This window comes from Crocodylus siamensis, chromosome 5, assembly GCF_052110815.1.
Source record: "Crocodylus siamensis isolate JL-2025a chromosome 5, ASM5211081v1, whole genome shotgun sequence".
Classification (NCBI taxonomy): domain Eukaryota; kingdom Metazoa; phylum Chordata; order Crocodylia; family Crocodylidae; genus Crocodylus; species Crocodylus siamensis.
The window spans coordinates 153,953,399-153,968,955 of NC_143399.1; positions in this window are offsets into that span (position 1 = coordinate 153,953,399).

The following is a 15,557-nucleotide window of genomic DNA, read 5'->3' on the forward strand; positions in this document are numbered from 1 at the left end:
TTACAGCACGTTGAGCTGGGGCAGAGCAGCTGTGGCTGGCAGGGGGCCCTGGGGGTCAGCCTGCCAGCCTAGGGCTGCTCCCCTTGGCTCAGTGTGCTGCAGCTGGGGCACAAAGGTGCATCAGTGTGGGACTAGCCAGCAGGCAGCCCCTGCACTGGAACACGGTCATGCCCCAGCCAGCCAGGGCAGCATCTACATGTGTGCTGCTGCAGAGATTTTTACTCTGCTGCAGGATAGTACTTGTATTTACTACACAGCACCATAGTATTTGTAAATTGGTTTACTCCAACTTAATAGGGATGGATGCGTAGATGGCAAGACATTTACTGTGCAGCTAATTAGTCTACTGTGAAATAAATGTCTTGTGTAGATGTGCCCAAGGCTTCCCACTCCTGTACTGTATTAGTTGTGGATAATTTCCCAAAACAAGACACTTAACACCATATCTTCAATTTGCTCTGTAAGAACACCTTGACTCTCTTCTGCATTTATAAATGGCAGTAGGATGTTTCCCATAGCATTTGGATCTCATATGTTAAAGGTAAAACAATGAGAAAGGAAACTCCCTTTAACACTTTCTTCCTGCTTTAAAAATAAGATAAGGAACTAAACTTTGTTAAAAAAAAAATTGGTTATGTTTTGGGGGTTTTTAAGCACTTTTACCATCTACTGGTTTTGGTTCTGCATTGAGCTACTTTACAGTAAGCGCTGCTTAAAACAGCATCATTACTTGGCCAGTATGAGGGCTCCTCCGTGGTATTTTAACAAAGAACAGAACAAATGAACCACAATCACTTCGCTTATATATACACTTATTTTTTCTAGCCATAATCTGACTTTTGTATAGTTGGACTGTGAGGCATCCTTTGGGTACCTACCAAAATAGGCTTGTAATGTTGATTTTGGAACTAAGCACCAAAGGAATATAAATAATTCCACATATTTTATTACCTTTGTTTCCTTGCTTTGATGCAGGATATTTAGTTTATTCATCCAAGCTGCTCTTTTCTAAAGCCCAGAAGGATTCAGTAGGTCATAAGAATATTTGAAAGGGTTGTGAGCAAGTCCCAGAAAAATGCATGAAAGCATGGGTTTCCCCTTGTAGGCTGGCAGCTTTCCAGCCTGCAAGGGGCTGTTTGGGATGATTGGAGGCAGTGTGCACGTTTATGTCTGCACGTGTAGACGTGGCCAGTATACAGCGAGGCTGGGTCATGCGAGCAGCCCCGGCTACTGGATATGGGTAAGTGTATGAAGAGTGGGGCTTGGGGGACAGCCCCAGGGGACTGTCTGGGGGGGCATGTATGTATGTGTGTGCCTGCCAGCGCTGGAGAAGATGGCCAGACACAGGGCTGTAGCTGGGCAGGAGGAGTTTGAGGGTGGGAAAGGCACCTGGCCCTTCAGCAGGGGAAAGGGACGGGGGTGGTTCTTTGCAGTGGGGAGCTGCATGCCTAGACCAGGGCACAGGGCCAGTGCCCATACATGAAGGGGCTCACACTTGCTGCTTGGGAGGCAGGATTGGGGCAACACTTACTGTTCACGCTCTGGACCAAGCAGGATGGGGGCAACTGGAAGCCCACTCTGGTAGGGCTGGGGTGGGGGCAGGGGACTGCAGGTTGGGAGTGAGGGGCCCCAGCATGGCCTGGTGGGGCAGGGGCTGTGGGTCATGCACTGGCAGGGCCAGGGGTGTATGGGTAAGGATGAGCCATTGATCTTCGCAAATGTGTCCCAGTATGAAAAAGGCTGAGAACCACTGCTTTAGAGCATAGGCATAACTACTGGATCATCCTTGACCAATGCTTGTCTAACCACCTGAAGACCTCCAATGATATCCAATCTAAACTTAATTTGCTGCCATTGGTTCATGCCCTGATTCCTGCATTGAGAGAGAGAGGGTATTTTCCCTCTATGGCAGCCCTTCAGATATTTGAAGACTGTTATCCTGTTCCTCTTAAGCACCTTTCCCATAAGCCAAACATCCCTATACAAATACCCTGTACATGTTTTTGTCTAACCTATTATTAAAAGTACGCAGTCAAGGAATGTTGTTGATTGTTTGCTGACCCTCTGTTTTAGTATCCGTTAACATGTAGAATCAGGAAACAGTGTGACAAATCCTATCCTTTTAACAGGGCTGACAGGGTAAATGAAGTGCAACTTGTTTTCAATAGTAGTAGTGATTTGAGTAGTAGTAATTTAATCCTATTAAGAGCCAGGAGTATGGTTTTCACATGGGAAACATCAATCATGCACGATTATTTTAGTGTGAAAACACTAATGTTAAGGGTCTGAGCTTGCAAAGCACTGAGCACCTCCTCTAAAACTTCCATTCAAGTTATCCCACTTCTACCTTGTTGACTACCTAACAAGAATGTTGTGATGGGTAAATCACAATGTGGAGAGAAGCAGGGCAGGAGAATGGCCCTGACTACATACGTTCCATAAAAAAAGGTTGTCAAGTGTCTGAATTTGTCACTATACATCACTATCTCCTGGTGAACACAACATATGTGCCTTCTCTTTCTGTACTGAATCCAAAATATATATATATACATATGCTTTTAAACCAGTTATTATTTCAGCATACCTCTGAACGCTGTCAGCTGTTGTCCTATTTTTACCTAAAGCTCTACTAGTTGGGAAGTAGAAGTCTAGGGAGAATGGATTCTAATTTGGTAGTTATGTTGCTAGGATTTAAAGATCAGCTTGAAATAATAGGAACAGGCACCAGGGAGTACAATTTAAATGGAGTATTTTGTTTGCTTAAATTACGTCAGAGTAATCGTACAGTAAAGGTTCTCTTCTAAATCATGGAAGAGATTAAGAACAGGAGCATAAGCCTCATTAAAACATGTCAGATTAGAGCTAACATTTATCTGACTCCAAAATCTTATCTATAGAAAAGTGTTTTGTAACTTAATTTTGTGTTCAGATTAGGCAGACAAGGTTCTTTGGGCAAATCTGATATCTTTTATTAGACTGACTCAAATAGTTGGAAAAATTCTTTTTTTTTTTGCAAGCTTTCGGGTATAAATACCCTTCATCAGGCTGAGGAAGCATCTGAAAATGGTGTATCACATGCCAAAACTCCCACTCTGTGTACACCTATCTCACCTTCAGAATAACTGGATAGACAAGCTAGGCAGTCACTTCCTGAATCATAACATGAAGGACTGTATATGTCAAGATATCTTTTGCACTTGTTCACAACTCTGATAAGAAGAGACAAAAGTTTCAGGGCTTTTAGAGCAGGCCTAAACCCAGTTCCTTTTATGGATGACAAAGTAAGTATAACTTATTCAGTCTCTGAATCCCAAGCCCCTGCCACACATTCATATTATAGCTAGGTAGAAACCATCTATTATGTTATTACACATTTTCAAGCACTAACTTTGTAGCTGGTTGGCTCATTTTATAGCTAAATGGACATTTTTTGTGGCATGATAGTACTTTGCATGTGTAGTTGGTTTAAATTCATTGTGAAATTAACTAGTTAATTGCATAATATGTAACGTGTCAGGGTCCCCAGAGTTCTTTACAAACCCGATGTGATTGGGAAACCAGCCATTCCCAGTCATTCCCTTGTGCTTCTGGATGTTTTATCCCAGTACAGAAGAAAGATTCTATGCCCAGACCTGAGCTTCTTCCACCTCATGGTTCTTGAGCTTAGAGAGGTCTTGCTCTTCTCCAGTTCGTGACATCTTGGCCTGTAACAGGAAAACCTCAACCAGACGGACTTCCTTGGCAAAGAAGACAGTCTTTTGGTGCAATGTCAGATTTCCAGTTCTGTATGACACGTTGGTACATTCATAAGATGTTACAGTTTCTGAAGCATAGATTGGATATTGTGTTCAATTACTGTTCTACAGATCTCAACTCTGAAAGGACTAGTCATTACTTTGGAGTTACATGTGGTCAATTGTATGTAGAGACAGCAGCCGCTCCACCTTGCAATGTCTAGAATTACTTGATGTGCTATCTACATGCATGTGGTACAACATGCCTTCTTTTCCCCCACTTTTTTAGAGTCTGGCTTATCTAGGTTTCCATTGTCAAAGGGCATGATGGATGTGCTCTGCCCTTTATGTCCTTTGGTGTGAAATATGAGGAGCAGCTGGGTGCAAGAATGCTATCTGAATACTGCTGGCCAAAGATGTCTCCAGAGTTGAGTGTATAAGACCCATGTGCCCTTTAGGATACTTGTTTTTCTCAACAATCAGTTACTATAGGCACCATTTATAAAACATATGAGGTCATAACTTATTTTTTGTTAGAAATGCTGCACATTGGATTGAAATGATTTATTCTCTTTTTGAGATATGTAATAGTTTGAGTACTGAATGCCAATGCATGTTACATTCATAATCCCTACAATTACTCCCCCCATCTCAACTAAAAGCATGTACTGTACAGCATAAATATTAAGGGTGGGAGGGTTTTGTTTCATTGTTGAAAAGGTGACCTGTATGTTCCTTGTGGGAAGAAAGGGATGAATGGAAGAATAGAACAAAAGCTTTGAAAGTAGTTCAAAATGTCTGCCATCCCATATCTATCTATTTCCACAGACAAAGATGTATTATGTTTTGGGGAACCCGCTAAAAGAGGCAGAGCTTCCAAAAAAACCGATTTACATAGGTCCTTAAGGTGTGTGTGGCTAGACAGCTTGAGCTAAATCAGGTTTCGTATTGTATATCAATTCTTTGAATCTTAGAACTGGTTCTTTCCTTCTTCCATACAACTGTAGAGCTCTGCTCTTTTATTCTAGTGTGCCAACCCCACAGCCCCAGAAACTGGCACAAGAAGCAAGCGGGATTTCCACTTTTATATAGAAAATCATAGGGGTTAAGGTCGTAAGCCAGTGGGCCAAAGGGTGGGAACTGGTAAAAGGTAAAGAAACATCAACACGGTGGTAACACACTCAGCACCTTAATTCCCATCCCCCCCACCCACCCACACACACACACACATCTCTATAGAGGTGTCCTCAAGCAAGCCTTTAGTCCCTAGAGCACTCAAACAGCAGCTTGCAGCTGCCCCCAAGTCTGACTCCAGCTCCTTCAGTCTGCAGTCCTGGCTGACTGAACTGGTGAGATCCTGAGCTCCACTGTGCAGTACTCTGTGTAGGGCTGACCAGGTTGCACGTGTACACCTTTCTTTTCCTGCAGCCTCGAGCTTCCTTTTTACCTTGCCTCCCCTCCTCCCAGTCCCTGGGGGTTTCTGGGAGTTGCAGTGCAAATTAAGTCAGCCCAGCTCAGCAGACTGCTCCAGTTGCTCCTGATGTTATACACATTACAGTCAACATTACGTTTCCCTTACCCCTTTTAACTGAATGCACCCCTGCATCCACCTGAAGTTAGACCATGCAGCCCCTAAGCCATGTGGGAGGTCTCTGTGCTCACTGTGGTTTGCCTGGGGATTCAGGGGTGTGAACCGTCACTGGCTCTTGTAAGTTTGGGGTATGCCTGTTGTACCCAGCCTTGATCCTAAACCAAGTACTTGTTTGTTTTCACTGGGCACTTCTACATAAGATGTTTAACTTTGCATTAGCATAATTTACTACAAAGTAAGTATGTGCATCTACATGTGTACGTGCTTACTTTGCAGTAAACCTCCCTAATCCCAAGTAAATTTGCTATCTGCAAATGCAAGTAGTAAATTTACTCGGGATAAGTAATGGCGCCATAGTGCTCGTGTAGACACTTGACTGGGAGCAAAATCTGCTCCTGGTTAGCTGTCCACCAGGGGGCAAGAGATAGCTCCCTGCTATCTGGGGTGCATTCTGCCACAGGATCCCAAGCAGGACTATAATCCCTGGCCCCAGGAGCAGGGCACTCCAAGCCCCCTGCTCCACCATCATGATATAGAAGCAGGGGGCTGGGAGACCCTTATCTCCCAGAGCTGACTCTGCAGTCACAGAGCCAGCACTGGGAGGTAAGGGGCTCCCAGGTTGCAAAGCTCAGACTGGGAGAAGTCTCCCAGCCTGATCCCTGTGACTGTGGAGCTCAGACTGGGCGATAAGGATCTCCCAGCACTGGCCCTGTGGTTGTGGAACCAGTGCTTGGAGCTCCCTGCTGACAGGGGCTGGGGAGCTTGTTTCCCCCTAGCTCCGTGCTTCCAGAGCTGGGCAGGGAACAAATTCTCCAGCTCCCACCTGCATGCCTGGGTGGGAACTGGGAACAAGCTCCCCAGGCCTCACTTTGCAATTGTGATCACAATCATGGAACAGGGGCTGGGAGCTCCCTGCATGGGGACAGTTCCCCACCCAGCCTGGAGCTGCTTAAGACTTGCCCCTGACTAGGACAGTTCCCAGCCAGTCCCAGGCTGTGCAAAGCATGTGCAGCCTGAAGGTGGCTGAGACTCTCCTATTTTGGGTAGCCCAGCCAATTCTGGGCTGCACATGCAGACTTCCCTGTGCAGCCCAGGGCTGGCTGGGAACTTTTGTGGTCAGGGGCAGGTCCAAGATGATTGAGGCCCAGGGCTTGAAAAAACCTGCAGGAGTGGGGTAGGTCCAGGGTATAGGGGAGCCAGGGTCAGGAGCTCCCTGCTGTTGGCATAGGGAAACAGCTGTCTCCTGGCCTAGTGCTTCCTGTCAGCTACTGGGCTAGCACCCAGGTGGATCCTGGAGCTCCACTCATTGGTGGCAGGGGCCCATTGTAGGGCTGTAGGGAACTGGGTGCAAATCTTCTCCCTAATCTCTGCTTATGCAGACACCTACCAGAAAACCTCAGCTTAGTTTACACTAAAGTAAATCTAGGCCAGAGTAAATGCATGTGTAGATGCACCCACTATCTTCATTTCCATTGGGCCATGGATCCCACCCTTCTTCTTGATCCAAGATTATCCTCTGGCAGCACTTGATTGGACCTGTTGGGGGCTGTATTGGTGAGGGTTCTGTTGTGAGGTGTGTGTCAACATCTTGACTGGTGATGAGCAGGCCTTCCTAGCTTGTCTCCCTTTGTCAGGCCAGAGTTTCTGTCTTGTAAACTAACGTAAGCTTTCATCTAATTATAGTAGACTACAAATGTTTGTCCACTTGGCCTGCTTGCCAGCTCATATAACGCTTCGGACAATTTCCTAATGACTGTATAAGGACCACTGAACTTCTTACATAGCTTTTGGCACTGATTCCACCTCCTGGTTGGTTCCATACCCACACTAGCTCTCTCAGTTCATATACCCATTCAGTGATCTTGAGGTTATAGTACTCTGCTTTTGTGTGACTGCAGCCTGATGTCTCTTAACAGTTTGGCTAACTCAACTGAGGTATTCTGACATCTTTGTAACATATTCAGATGGATTGTTAAATTCTTTTGATATACTTACTTCAGAGACCACATCAATAGGTAGGCAAATCTCCCATCCAAACAACACCATGGATGACTGCACACTGCTACAGTAGGCCACCATGACATATATGAGAGTATCCCGTACGTTGGCAATGTAAAATCTTGCCTTTAAGATATTGGTCTGCCAGGGGCAGATGGCAGGGGAGCCATGAGGGGCCTGCTCCTTGTAGCATAGCCCTGGCCCCTTATTCACTGTCCACCCCGAAGTGCATGCCAAGCAAAATGCCTTTGTGCCACGCTTTGGCACACATGCCAGGGGTTGCCTACCCCTGGAGTATCTCATCCCACTCGATCTGATTGTCTTTAATCAGAAAGGAAAGCATATCAACCAGAATATGGTTGAATTGTTTCACTAATCCATCAGATTGAGGCTGATAAGGTGCGTGCATGTTTTGTCATATACATGATAAAATAGTTGAGATTTTAAAATTTCTCCTTTAGTCAGTGTGTAGGGATTGAGATGCACCATAGTAGCACACACATCTCTCAATGAACACCTTTCCCACAGTTTAAGCCTCCTGCTCATGGAGAAGGTATGCATCTGTCCACTTGGAAAAAATAGTCACGTACTACTAAAACATACTTGTTTCCACATGGCGTAATGCATACAGGACCCAGGATTTCTGTTGCTATCCTTTCCAGGAGTCATCCAGTCTATGTGGAGACCATGGGGGCCCTGGGATTACTCTTAATTCCTTTTCAGGCACTACACACTAGAGCTGTGTGAAGCTTCAGTCCCTGATTCAATTCAGTGGCAAAATCTCCAAATACGAACCAAATTAGTTCCTTTAATTTCTCTGAATCAAATTCCTTTAATCTCTTTTGAATCGATTTGGAGATTTGGATATAAAGACAGCTTTTAAATGTTTTTTCTACCTACCTCTAGGTAGCAGGGACTCGTGAGTGCTGTGATGCTCATGTGTGGGGCTCATGGAGTGTCCCACAGAAGCACGGGGATCTCCTTAACACGCTTGGTAGCAGACCCAAAAGTGGACCAGAAGCATAGTTTCATAGTTTGTAGGGTCAGAAGGGACCTGAGCAGATCATCAAGTCCAACCCCCTGCCATCGCAGGAAAGAGTACTGGGGTCAAATGACCCCAGCAAGGTGTTCATCCAGCCTCCACTTAAAGACCCTCAGGGTAGGAGCCAGCACCACTTCTCTCGGAAGCTGGTTCCAGATCCTAGCCGCCCTGACAGTGAAGTAGCGCCTCCTGATATCTAGTCTGAATCTATCCTCTGCTTGCTTGTGATTGTTATTTCTTGTCACTCTTGGGAGTGCTTGGGGGAACAAGGACTCCCCCAGTGCCTGCTGGTCCCCCCTGACTAGTTTGTAAATGGCCACTAGATTCCCCCCCTCAGCCTTCTCTTGTGGCGTCTGAACAGGTTCAGGTCCCTTAGCCTCTCCTTGTAGGGCCTGCCCTGCTGCTCCCTGACCATGCAGGTGGCCCTCCTCTGGATCCTCTCCATGTTGTCCACATCCCTTTTGAAGTGCAGTGCCCAGAACTGGACACAGTACTCCACCTGTGGCCTGACCAGTGTTGTATTGAGGGGGATGATCACCTCCTTGGACCTGCTTGAGATGCATCTGTGGATGCATGACAAGGTGTGGTTAGCCTTCCTGACCGCACCCCCACATCGGCAGCTCATGTTTATTTTGGCATCAGTAATGACTCCAAGATCCTTTCTGCCTCTGCACTGATGAGAAGGGAGTTCCCCAGCCTGTAGATATGCTGCTGGTTCTTCCTCCCCAGGTGCATCACCTTGCACTTGTCAGTGTTGAAACCCATCCTGTTCTCATCTGCCCACTCCTGTAATGTGTCTAGGTCTGATTGCAGCCTATTCATGCCTTCTAGCCTGCCCACTTCCCCCCACATCTTAGTGTCGTCAGCAAATTTGAGCAGGGTGCTTTTTACCCCCTCGTCCAATTCACTGATGAAGATGTTGAACAGTGCGGGCCTGAGGACTGAGCCCTGGGGGACCCCACTGCCCACATCCCTCCAGGTCAAAAATGACCCATCCACCACCACTCTCTGGGTGTAGCCCTCCATCCAACTAGTGACCCATTTGACTGTGTAGGTGTCAACACCACAGTCCCCTAGTTTTTTAATGAGAATGGGGTGAGAGACGGTCGAAGGCCTTCCTAAAGTCCAGAAAGACTAAGTCCACTGCTACCCCTGCATCTAAGGATTTTGTGACCTGGTCCTAGAAGGCCACCAGGTTGGTCTGACAGGACCTGTCTCTAATGAACAGGTTGGTTGCCCCTAAGCATAATCTCCCTTGCTGGCCCCTCATGGACACGCACTATGATAATTCTCTCAAAAAGCTTCCCCAGAATTGAGGTAAGACTAACTGGCCTATAGTTTCCTGAGTCCTCCTTCCTCCCTTTTTTGAAAATGGGAACCACATTGGCCCTTTTCTGGTCCACGTCTAGGTCCATCAGGGTGTGCACTGGGGCCCCCCTTGCCCCCGCTAACTTGGTAACTGGATCTGGTGGGCACCTGGGATCCCCCTGTGACCAATCGCCAAGGTGGGAGGGCATGGGGGGGGGGCCAGCGCACTCCCTGGCAGACCTGGAAGTGGACCAGAACTACTTCCAGTCTGCTTCCAGGTTCACCGCTGAGCATGTGGAGGACCTCCCTGCACTCCTGTGGGACTCTCCATCTGCCCCACCATCGCAGCATTCATAAGCCACGCCTGCTACCTCAAGGTATGTAGAAAAAACTTTTAAAGCTGTGTCTGTGTCCAAATCACTGATTCTCTGAATCAGCATTTTATCTTCAGATCTGGATTCGACCGAACCGAATTGGGGGCAGTGATCCAAATCAACTAATCGAATCACTGTCCCCAATTCAGTCCGAATCCAAATTGAATAGGGCCTTCTTCGTGCACCCCTACCACATACCTCACATGACCTGCACCAGCCCTTTAACAGGTTTCCTCCAGCCTAACCAGAAAGACCAAGACTGGCTCTTATAAGAGAACTTCTCCATACCCAGTGTCCCCCAGTCTTGGAATCACGTACAGCTTGCAGAAATTTTGGTATTTCCTTATCTGGTACAACTATTTGAATAAGCTCAGGTTTTTGGGCAGATTCTGGAAGTTTTTGCACCAGTATTCCTTGCCTAATTCTTAGCTTGGGCCACACTGTCTGGTACATCTTCAGGCACAGATGATGTTGCCCTTCTTTGAGGAACTCCTCAATATCAATTTCCTTCCACCTTATACATTTTTCAATGTTCCATTGTCTTGTATGCAATCTGCCAACCTTTTGGCTTCTTCTGTATTTGGGGTTGGTTCACCCCTGGCTCTCTACTTCTGAGAGTGATTGCATCTCCCCCGCTCCAGCTTTAGATTCAATATCTGCTATATGAGGCCTATGAGAAGGCATCAGCATTCTGGTACTGTCTCCAGGGTGATTGGAAACTGTAGCCACCAGAGAGAACTATGGCCTATTTTTAATATGAAGCATCTTCCCAGAAGGAAGTGTTGAAAGTGTTTGGTAAAGGTCGCCACAGCAATTTCTTTCTTGTAGTTGCATACTAACGCTCAGCTTTGTTTATGGCTTGGCTTGCATAGGCTAGTACCTTTTCCTGGTCTCCTTCAACTTGTGACAAAACAGCTCTGATGCTAATGTCACTTGAATCAGTGTCCAATGGGAAGGGTGACTGAGGATTGGGATATGCTAAGATAGGAGATGTCATCAACCACTGCTTTAGTGCTATAAAGGCATCTTCATAGATTTCATAGACATTAGGGCTGGAAGGGACCTCGGGAGATCATCGAGTCCAGCCCCCTGCCCAAAGGGCAGGAAGTCAGCTGGGGTCATAGGATCCCAGCAAGATAAGCATCCAATTTACTCTTGAAGGTGTTCAATGTAGGTGCTTGAACCACCTCCGCTGGCAGACCGTTCCAGACCTTGGGGGCTCGGACAGTAAAGAAATTCTTCCTTATGTCCAGCCTGAAACGGTCTTGCAGGAGTTTGTGACCGTTCGACCTCGTCATCCCATAGGGCGCTCTGGTGTACAGATGTTCCCCCAGATCCTGGTGGTCACCCCTGATAAACTTGTAGGTGGCCATCAGATCACCCCTGAGCCTGCGCTTTTCCAGGCTAAAGAGTCCCATGGCTCTCAGCCTGTCATCGTAAGATCTGTTTTCCTGATCTCTGATCATGTGCGTGGCTCTCCTCTGGACTCTCTCAAGCTTCTCCACATCCTTTTTGAATTGTGGAGCCCAAAACTGGATGCAGTACTCCAGCTGCAGCCTCACTAAGGCCGAGTACAAGGGGAGAATGACGTCCCGGGATTTGCTCGAGAAGCATCTATGGATGCACGCCAGCATTTTGGTCGCTTTACTAGCTGCAATATCGCATTGCAGGCTCATGTTCATCTTGTGGTCAATGATGACCCCCAAGTCTTTTTCTTCTGTAGTGCTAACCAACGTAGCACTGCCGAGCCTATAAAGGTTCTGCAGGTTTTTCCTCCCAAGGTGGAGAACCTTGCATTTTTCGGTGTTAAACACCATCAGGTTCTCATCTGCCCATTTGCTGAGCTTGTCCAGGTCAGCCTGGATCACCCGCCTATCTTCTGGCATGGATGCTTTGCCCCAAAGTTTGGTGTCATCGGCGAACTTGGCCAGTCCACTCCTGATTCCAATGTCCACATCGTTAATGAAGATGTTGAACAGGATGGGTCCCAGGACAGAGCCTTGAGCGACCCCACTGGTCACAGGGCACCACGATGAGTGACTGCCATCGATCACAACCCTCTGGGTCCGACCATGAAGCCAAATTCCCAGCCAGCGGATCGTGGTGGAGCCAAAGCCACAACTGGCCAGTTTGGCCAAGAGGTGATCATGGGATACCAGATCAAAAGCTTTTTTGAAGTCAAGATATATGACATCAATCTCTTCTCCCTTGTCCAGGTGATAGGTCACCTGGTCATAGAAGGAAATGAGATTGGTCAAACAAGACCTACCCGCAACAAACCCGTGCTGGCTGTCCCTTAGGATGTTAGCCTGGGCCAGTCCATCAAGGATGGCCTCCTTAATAAACTTTTCTAAGATCTTCCCCAGGATAGAAGTCAGGCTAATGGGCCTGTAGTTAGCCGGATCCACTCTCCTCCCTTTCTTGAAGATCGGCACCACATTGGCCTTCTTCCAGTCTTCGGGCACTACACCAGAGCGCCAAGAGTTTTCAAAGATCCGTGCCAGGGGCTGGGCTATGACGCTCGCCAGCTCCTTGAGTACCCTGGGGTGCAGGTTGTTGGGGCCAGCTGACTTGAAGGTATCCAGCTTCTCAAGGTGTTCCTTCACGAGGTCAGCATTGATGGAGGGTAGGGGATCCCCCTCACCCAGATTTCCCTGTCCCATAGCAGGCATGGGCATCCCGTGTGACTGATGAAAGACTGACGCAAAGTACCTATTTAATAGGTTGGCTTTTTCCTGGGCGTCAGTTGTCAGTTGCCCCATCTGGTTTAGCAGGGGTCCAACATTGCCCTTGCTTTTCCTCCGGCTCCCCACATATCTGAAAAAGGACTTTTTGTTGTCCTTGATGCCTGAAGCTAGTTGGAGTTCAGTTGCAGCCTTGGCTTTTCTGGTTTGCTCCCTGCAGGACCGGACCAGCGCGGAGTAATCCTCCTTGGAGGTGAATCCCATCCTCCATCCTTTGTAGGCTTTCCTTTTTAGCCACAGTAGGTCCGCTAGGTCTCTGGAGAGCCAGGGGGGCTGCTGTGCCTTCTTGCTGCCTTTCCTCCGTGTTGGAATAGATTTAGCTTGTACACTGAGGATCGCTTCCTTGAGAAGCAACCACTCTTCTTGACATTCTCTGTTTCACATGAACTTCCATTTATCTGACAGCTTATGTAAGGGGCTTCCAATGGTAGCAAAATCTGCCAGAAATTTTCTATAATAGGAGACTAAACCCAAGAAACTGCAGTTCTGTTGCATTTCAAGGTGCTGGGCAGGCTTTAACCACCTCTACTTTCTCTGGATTTGGACCTATCCCCTCCATGTGGAGATCTCATGTCCCAAAAAGTTCACTTCCCCACAGAAAAGCTGACATTTGGCAGGTTTAATTTTTTTAGTTGACTTCCTTCAGCCTCTTAAACACTGCTTTCAATTTCTGCAAATACTCCTGAAAGATTTGACTTTTCGCAATTATATCATCCAGGTACACCAGGCAGGATGTCCCTTGCAAATCCACTAACACAATATCCATCAGTCTCTGAAATGTATTAGGAGCATTGCATAAACCAAAAGGCATGATATTAAGCTCAAAAAGTCCCTTCTTAGTGAAAAAGTTGTCTTAGCTCTGTCCTCTGGGTATACTTCCACCTGCCAGTACAAACTAGCCAGATATAAGGTAGAGAACCATTGAGCTTTTGCCAGGAGGTGTAATGCTTCTCCCTTTTATGATTTTCTTTAACTTGACTCCTTTGATGACTCCTTGCTTTTGGATTGGTTTATCTACAGTCAGCATATTGTTCATATTTTATCCTGTCGGTGTATTCCTTTGTTTAACATCCCCATTACGAGCACACTTCTTATTTTGTCCTTTTTCCAGTGTCTTTCTTTAAGCATTGTCCATTGGTCTCCTTTATCACCTTTCATTAACATATCCAATTGTTTAATCCCTCTGATTCAGCTGATTAGTGCCAAGTTCAGTTAATTTGAGCTAGTAACACAACTATTATTATGTTGTGTTAGAAAACCTTTTCACAGTGATAGAAAAAGGAAACATACATCATGCAAGCAAACTCAAGGCCATAAGCTGCTTGCAAGAAGCAAGGCCAGCTGATCTTGCAAACATCAGCAAAATGAAAAGTTCAGAACAATGAGACTATACAGAACTTTAGGCTGAATGTAAAGAAAACTTTAAACAATGCTATAATTTACCACTCTAAACAGGTGCAACTTTAAAGCATAAAATATGACAAGCTACCCTAATAGTCCCTTCTGGCCTTACAATCTATGATGCTATATGTTGTAGAGCTGCTTTTGCTGCTGAGGCATGGGGATGGATGGCAATTCCAGCGCTCCTCCCACTCACCCCTAGTTATGCTACTGTCAAATACTAAAGTGTCGAGGTCCATAATGTACGTAGATTGCACTGGGGTGGCCTGGGTGTAGTTTTTGTCATGGTCTCCTGCACTTTTTCTGAGTAGGCAGGAGAATTTCTGAAATTGCAATTCCTAGGAAAAAAGGAATGTTTTCAAACATGTTAGTGTAATAATATCAAGAGCACATAGGGAGTCAGTGGGTATAATTGGAAGCCAAAGGGAAGAACAAGGATATAAAGCTGGCTTTGATCACTGCATACATGCTCTTTTCTGACATAGGATAGGCTGTTCCTGGTACACAACAGAAAAATCAGCTGGAACACACTAAGTGCCCTTAATTAACACTATAGCCCTTGTTGACACTGCATATCTTGTTCACCTTTAGGTACTAAAGAATTATTTTTCCTAACTATTTTGCAGCTAGTTGTGCTCCTGGAGACTCTGGGAATTTTGCTCTGGAATATTACTCTAATGGTTGAATTTAAACAGAATGAAATCCAAAGATACTTTATAACAAAATATGCATTATAGTAACATTATTGTTACAGGATCTTTCAATAGTTGGGCTTACAGCAGATCATGCTCTGCGATGTTATAGGTGGTCAGGCTCAACTTTATTAACAAGGTGCAAAACAAAACAGAATCAATGGTGTTGTGCCCACCAGTGAGCACACACTCACCACGTCTCATGCGCCTTAGCGACACGTGAGACTGCTGTTGTATACTGGCGAGGTGTTTCCAGGATAGGTCGCCGGGATCAGGCGGGTCTGGTGTTCTCCCCTCCAGCTGGCTGGGCCGAAGGTCGCTCCGAGTTCGAATCGATCCGGGAGTATGTTCCGTCGGGCGCGCAAAAGACCCCAAAGTTTGTAGTGCAATGTCTTTTATACCCTCAGTGATGCAGGGCGGTCTAATCGCGTGTGGCACTTCTTCATTGGCTCGGAGCGGTGACTGTCACCTTGAGAAACCCCGTGTGGAAAATCCCAACCGCATGTTTCTTCTATACTGCTGCCCTAGAGTCTCTTATTCACTTAGCACCTGTTACATAAACACTATGCAAACCTCTAGTTGGCGTATGCGAACATGGCCACCTATTACAAAAGGTTATAACACATAAATGCAAAATGATGACAATTATTTATTTATTTATTTATTGGTATTG